This window comes from Dipodomys spectabilis, unplaced genomic scaffold, assembly GCF_019054845.1.
Source record: "Dipodomys spectabilis isolate Male_0828 unplaced genomic scaffold, ASM1905484v1 ptg000067l, whole genome shotgun sequence".
NCBI lineage: Eukaryota > Metazoa > Chordata > Mammalia > Rodentia > Heteromyidae > Dipodomys > Dipodomys spectabilis.
In genome coordinates this window covers 6,565,307-6,571,306 of record NW_024870744.1, presented here as the reverse complement: position 1 = coordinate 6,571,306, position 6,000 = coordinate 6,565,307, and positions in this window count along the sequence as shown.

Below are 6,000 nucleotides of genomic sequence, written 5' to 3'. Positions count from 1 at the left end.
CTGGGAGAACCAAGCTGTTCAATCGATACTTTCTCTCTGTGACAGCGCACAGCGCCAGACAGAAGCCAGCCAAGCCAGCTGTTGCTCCCATGTGACAAATGGATCCTGGGGCAGTGGGGTTGGGGGGCGGAGGTGCACTTGTTTCAAAGCAGCAAGCAAGCAGAAGGCAGCTTTGGCTATGTGCATCTGAGCTCAGCTCAGCGGGGGCCAGGCAGATTGTTGGGGGGCGGGGAGGTTATGCTAAACCTGTTTTCTCTTTCCTTCCTTCCTTCCTTCCTTCCTTCCTTCCTTCCTTCCTTCCTTCCTTCCTTCCTTCCTTCCTTCCTTTCTTCCTTCCTTCCTTCTTCCCTCCCTCCCTCCCTCCCCCCCCTGCCTTTCTCTCTCTCTCTCTCTCTCTTTCTTTCTTTCCTGCCTGTCTTGGAGCTTGAACTCTGAGCCTGTGCACTGTCCCTGAGCTTCTTTTGCTCAAGGCTAGCGCTCTACCACTTGAGCTACAGTGCCATTTCTGGCTTTTTTTTTTTTTCTTTTGAGTAGTTCATTGGAAATAAGAGTCTCATGGACTCTTTTCTGTCCAGGCTGGCTTTGAACCATGATCCTCAAAATATCTCTCAGCCTCCTGATTAGCTAGAATTACAGGTGTGAGCCACCGGTGCCTAGCCTCATTCCCATTTCTAAGAATCAAGTCAGTTTACCCAAAACTTCACCTCCAGCTTGGTGTAGGTGTCTTACACATGTAATCCTAACTACTCAGGAGGCTAGATTTGAGGATCATCGATCGAAGTCAGCCTAGGCAGGAAATGAAACTCTTATCTCTAATAAAATACCAAAAAAGCCAGAAGTGGAGCTGTAGTTCAAGTGGGAGAGCACTAGCTTTGAGCAGAACAAGCTCAAGGACAGCACCTAGGCCCTGAGTTCAAGCCCCAGGACTGGCACACACACCACATGCACACACACACACACACCCACACACACACACACACACACACACACTCCTCATTTCTAGGATATGGAGCATGAGTATTCCCAAGGTTCTTGGTCTGCATTGGTCATCAACCTCTCTCCCACCGCCATCCCTACCCATCCCCTCTCTTTAGGTTCATATACAAAAGTAAGAAAACTCCCTTGTGCAGAGCAAAGGGACTCCTGGGGTGCAAGGTCAGCCCTCACAGGGGATACTTCCTCCAGAAAGATTAATTTCCTGAGAGTCAAAGTCACAGAGCCCCAGCCTCAGGGAAAGAGGTGGCTCTTCTGTTCAGGGTAAGATAGGAGAGCTGGGACCAGGTTCCAGCTGTGGAGGCCATGAAGAAAGAAACACGATGTAAAAACCAGCGTGGCCATCATACTGCACCCTAGGAGGACAGGATGGGGTGGACAGGGCAGAGAGCAGCTCAGTGACCAGGAGACATTGACAAGCTGTTGCCCAGGCCTTGATCCCGATAGTGAGCAGAATGAGAGGAACAGACATGCCAGCCTCGGACCTCCGCCGAACTCCTCCACCACGTCCGAGGAGACTGCACAAAATTTGGGCTCTTGTCTGCTGATTCTTGTTCATTCCACCAGCAGAGCCAGAGCCCAGAACTGGGGGGCGCCACCCTGCTGAGCCAGTCAGAAATGGATCAGCCCCTCCCCTTGCCAGACGTCCGCGCCAGACGGGGCGGGCGAGACAGACCCATCCTGCAGGGGTGACTGGGTGTCTTTCACACGTCACCACTTCCACACTGCTGCCTCAGAGCGTGGGAGGCGCAAGGTGCAGCACTGTCCTTTATAAAAGAGCTGTGTGGTCAGGAAGCGCTCGGTTCTGTTGTCATGGCCGTCATCACCCTCCATCCGTGCCCAGCATGGTGCTGCACACAGAACAGTGCTGAGAAACAACTTCTGGTCATTGCTCTGCCCTCTGGGAGCAGAGAGCCGCCAGCTCCTTCCCAGCACGTGCCTGATCACGGACACTGGCCCACGCCGCCCGCCTGTCTACACAGCAGCAATCCTAAAAGCAGAAACGACATCCAGGGGTCCATTTCTAGAATAGAATAATAAACCCCCCAGAGACCAATTTCTCCACAGAAACCAAACGTAGTGTGAGGATGAAATATAAAACACAATGGCCTCGAGGCTCAGAGGCTGTCTGCGAAGGCACAGGGACACAGAAAACCTGGGGGTCATGAGTATAGGGTGAGCCTCGTGCTCTAGCTGTGTGTGTTGGTCGGGTGGCCTGGGGGAAGGAAGGAGACAGTGATGGTGTTCCAGCAGACAGGAAGGGGGCTGCACATGCAGAGCAGGAGCAAGAAGCTGGGGGTCCAGGGCAGAGCCAGGAAGGAAAACCCCACATTCTTTCTGTTGACCAATTCTGTGCATCTCAGATGCACACTGGAACACAGGCCTGTGGAGCCCATGACCAGCAGCAGGACCGGAGAGCTGGGGTCCTGCAGGACAGCCAAGATTATGGGTCAATGTGACTGGGTCACAGGCTGCCCAGATGTCAGCTGATCAGTGTTTCTAGACAAGGTGTCTCCAGATACGATTAGCTTTGAGCTGGTAGATCAAGTGTAAACAGATGACTTTTCCCAGTGTGGGGGCCTTGTCCAAGCCACTAAGTGCCTGCGAGGGGTATGGGGGGCATCCCCCGTCTCTCTGACTGCTTGTGGGACCCTGGCCTTCTCTGGGGCTGGAATTTGCGCATGACTTTCCTGGTTTTCTGGCCTTTGGATTTGAAGTGGAATTTACATTTGTCTTCCCCAAGGCTCCAGCTTTACTGTAAATGGCAGACCTGGGACCTCTCCGCCTACACGGTTCTGTGAGCCAATTCACCAATGCCTTACAATCTCTCTCTCTTTCCAATGTGGATTTAATGAAGTAAATGAACTATTAAAACAGAAATATCAGCCCCTTTTGGAACAATAGAATCAGATTCGTAATCTTACAGCATAACAATAGCGGTTTCCAAATGCACTTGACATTTAAAGAGTCAAGAAAATGGGACTCGATTTCAAGAAAGACATTCCAAGATGTAGTCGCCGTGAGTCACCCGAGAGGAAGTGAGTGTTGGGATTACAGGACCAAGACAGCTACTTTTAAGTATTGTTAAGCAGTCTCACTGTGAAAAGGAAAATATTCTCATACTGAATGGAAAAGGGGGGAAAAATCACAGGACAGAGAAATAAATGTGGCAAAAGTATCTGAAGGGAAATTTTAGAGCTGATACATAAAACTGCATAAAAAGGGCTGGGAAGATGGCTCAGTGGTAGAGTGCTTGCCTTGCATACATGAGGTCCTGGGTTCAATTCCTCAGCACCACATAAGCAGAAAAAGCCAGAAGTGGTGCTGTGGCTCAAGTGGTCGAGTGCTAGCCTTGAAGTGAAGAGCTGAGGGACAGCACCTAGGCCCAGAGTTCAGCGCCCATGACCGACAAAAAAACAAACAAACAAAAAAACAAAACAAAAAAAAACAACCAAAGATCCATAAATATGTTTCCAATGGTCAGGACAAAGGAAAGAACCAGTGAATTGCACATAGAAATTCAGAAGTCTCCCAGCCTGGAAGGACAAATTAAAGAAAACGACAAAGACGAATACCATCTCCGAAACCCATGGACATGTTTTGTTGTTGTTGTTGTTGTTAAACCTCACATGCAATTAGTGGCATCTCAAAAGAAAAGAGAGACAATGGGATCTTAGAGAAAAATGGATTGTCCCTAAAGTTATGAAGTTTAGTGAAAGACATAAATCTACAGATTCAAGAAGCTCAGGGAACTGCAGAGAGGACTCAAATGGCCAGAACCCAATGGTAAAGCAGGAATACTGGAGCTAGAGAAGAGGAACACTGAAGGAAAAGAAAAAAGAACAATTTAAATCATCTCAGAGTTTGCATCAGAAAGGATGGAGGCAAGAAGAGGATGGCTTTACTTATTTACTTGTTTGTTTATGTTTAGCCCTGGAGGTACGCAGGGCCTTGTCTGGTAAGCAGGTGCTCTGCCACTTGAGGTATGCCCCCAGCCCTATTTGGTTTCACTCCTTTCCAAGTCGGATCTCCAGTTTTTGTCTAGACTGCGATCCTCTTACCTGTGACTCCTGTGTAGCAAGGATCACAGATGCATGTCGCCATGCCTGTCTGACCTCAAACCACAATCTTCCCAGTGTGCACAGTGGGCAGCTCTACATCCAGCTCAGAACAGCTTCTTTAAGGTGGGAAAGGAGAAAGAGGAGGAAGTCCTCCCAACTCAGAATCCCACCACCAACAAAAATATCCTCCAAAAAGAAAGACAAAGGCAATTTCAGATCAAGGAAGCTGCAGCCTTCTCTAGGTAGCCTGAAATTTAAGAAACGAGAAGGAAATCTGGTCGTTGGGGCACAAGCAAAGAGCACCAGCAGTGGTGGACAGAAGGAAGAGATGATGGTCCTTGAGTGGCCTTCAAACACATGGCCGATTAAAGCAAGAAAACACGCTGCATCTTCTACAGCCTTGTGCTGTCTGTGAGCGACACAACCTGCAATTACCACATCAGGGCACCGGGCAAGGGCCAGCCAATGCCACAACAGCATAAACACAACAAGGAGAATAGCAAATAACTGAATGCCACAGATCTGAAAACTTTGAACTAAGGAGAAATGCCTTGCCATCAATTAACGCTACTGGCAGAGAAAAATCTGGATATTGCTGTAGCTACTTCTCAGAATTATTTTATATAGAAACAAATCCTCTCACCAACAAAATCCCACACCTAGATGCTTTCCCTGGTAAATCCAACCAAATAGTCCAAGAAGAGTCAGAAAGGGCTCTGTTGGCTCAGACTTGTAATCCTAGCTACTCAGGAGGCTGAGACCTGAGGATCAAGGTAGAATGCCAGCCATGAGCAAAGAAGGAAGGAAAGAAGGGAGAGAGGGAAAGAGGGAGGGAAGGAGGGGAAAAGGAAGGAGGGAGGGAGGAAGGAAGGAAGGAAAAGGAGAAAGAAAAAAATTGAAGAAATAATAAAAATACATTTATCTGATAAAGACTTGCTATATCTAGAAAAAAATATATCATATATGTGTATATCTAATATATGTATATATATATATAATATGTGGTAGGGAAGGGATAGTCATTACCTTACTGATGTAACTATAACCTCTCTGTACAACATCTTTACAAGAAAATAAAACTTACCAAAAAATATGAGTGTCCAGCCCTGTGAGGGGGAGGGGCAGGTCAAAGCTGAGCTTAGAGGGAGAGGAAACTGAGCTGCAACCCAACCCAGGCAGGAGCCTCACACCTCCAAGTCTTTCGTTCCTCCTGTTAGGAAGGTGGGGGCAGGAGGTTTAAATATAGACCAGGTGCCATGAATGTCTTGCATGCCTGTGCAGTCCTTGGCACCATAACTCATAGCAGAATCCAAACCCCTGAGTCTCCTTCCCACTCCCCCACCAGCCTGGTGCTGAGCACGTGCCAGAACATGAAGCCACTCCGGGATTTGGGCAGAGCACCAGGGCACCCAGACAGACGTCTGGGGGGCTGAGTTGGGGTGCAATCAACAGACGCAGAGGGTGTGGGGCCTGGATCAGAGGCTGCGGGTGGGGGTCTGTGGCTGGAGTTCCCACTGTACCAAATGATGGGGGGGGTCCAGTCATTGCCAGACCTGCAGGCTCAACCCCAGCCCAGGGAACCCAACAGAGGCATCTGCATTGGTTCCAAGATGGCATCCCTACCCTGAGCCACCACACAACCCTGACAGTGGGGCTGGGCTCCATGCACAGCTCCTTCCACCCTGAAGTCCCATCTTCCCGTCTGTTCTTCCCCACCAAGTCCACGTTGCTGGTGCCCTAGGCCCCCTTGTCAGCATGGACATCATTTCTGGAAAGCCCACTGGGACCCCTGGTGCACTTCTCGCGCTTTAGGTGCTGCACTCCCTCTGCATGGCTACTGCATGAGCAGCCACCCTTGACTGCTCCACACGGCCTGATTCACCACGGCCTGCTCCACCACGGCCTGCTCCACCACGGCCTGCTTCACCACGGCCTGCTCCACCAC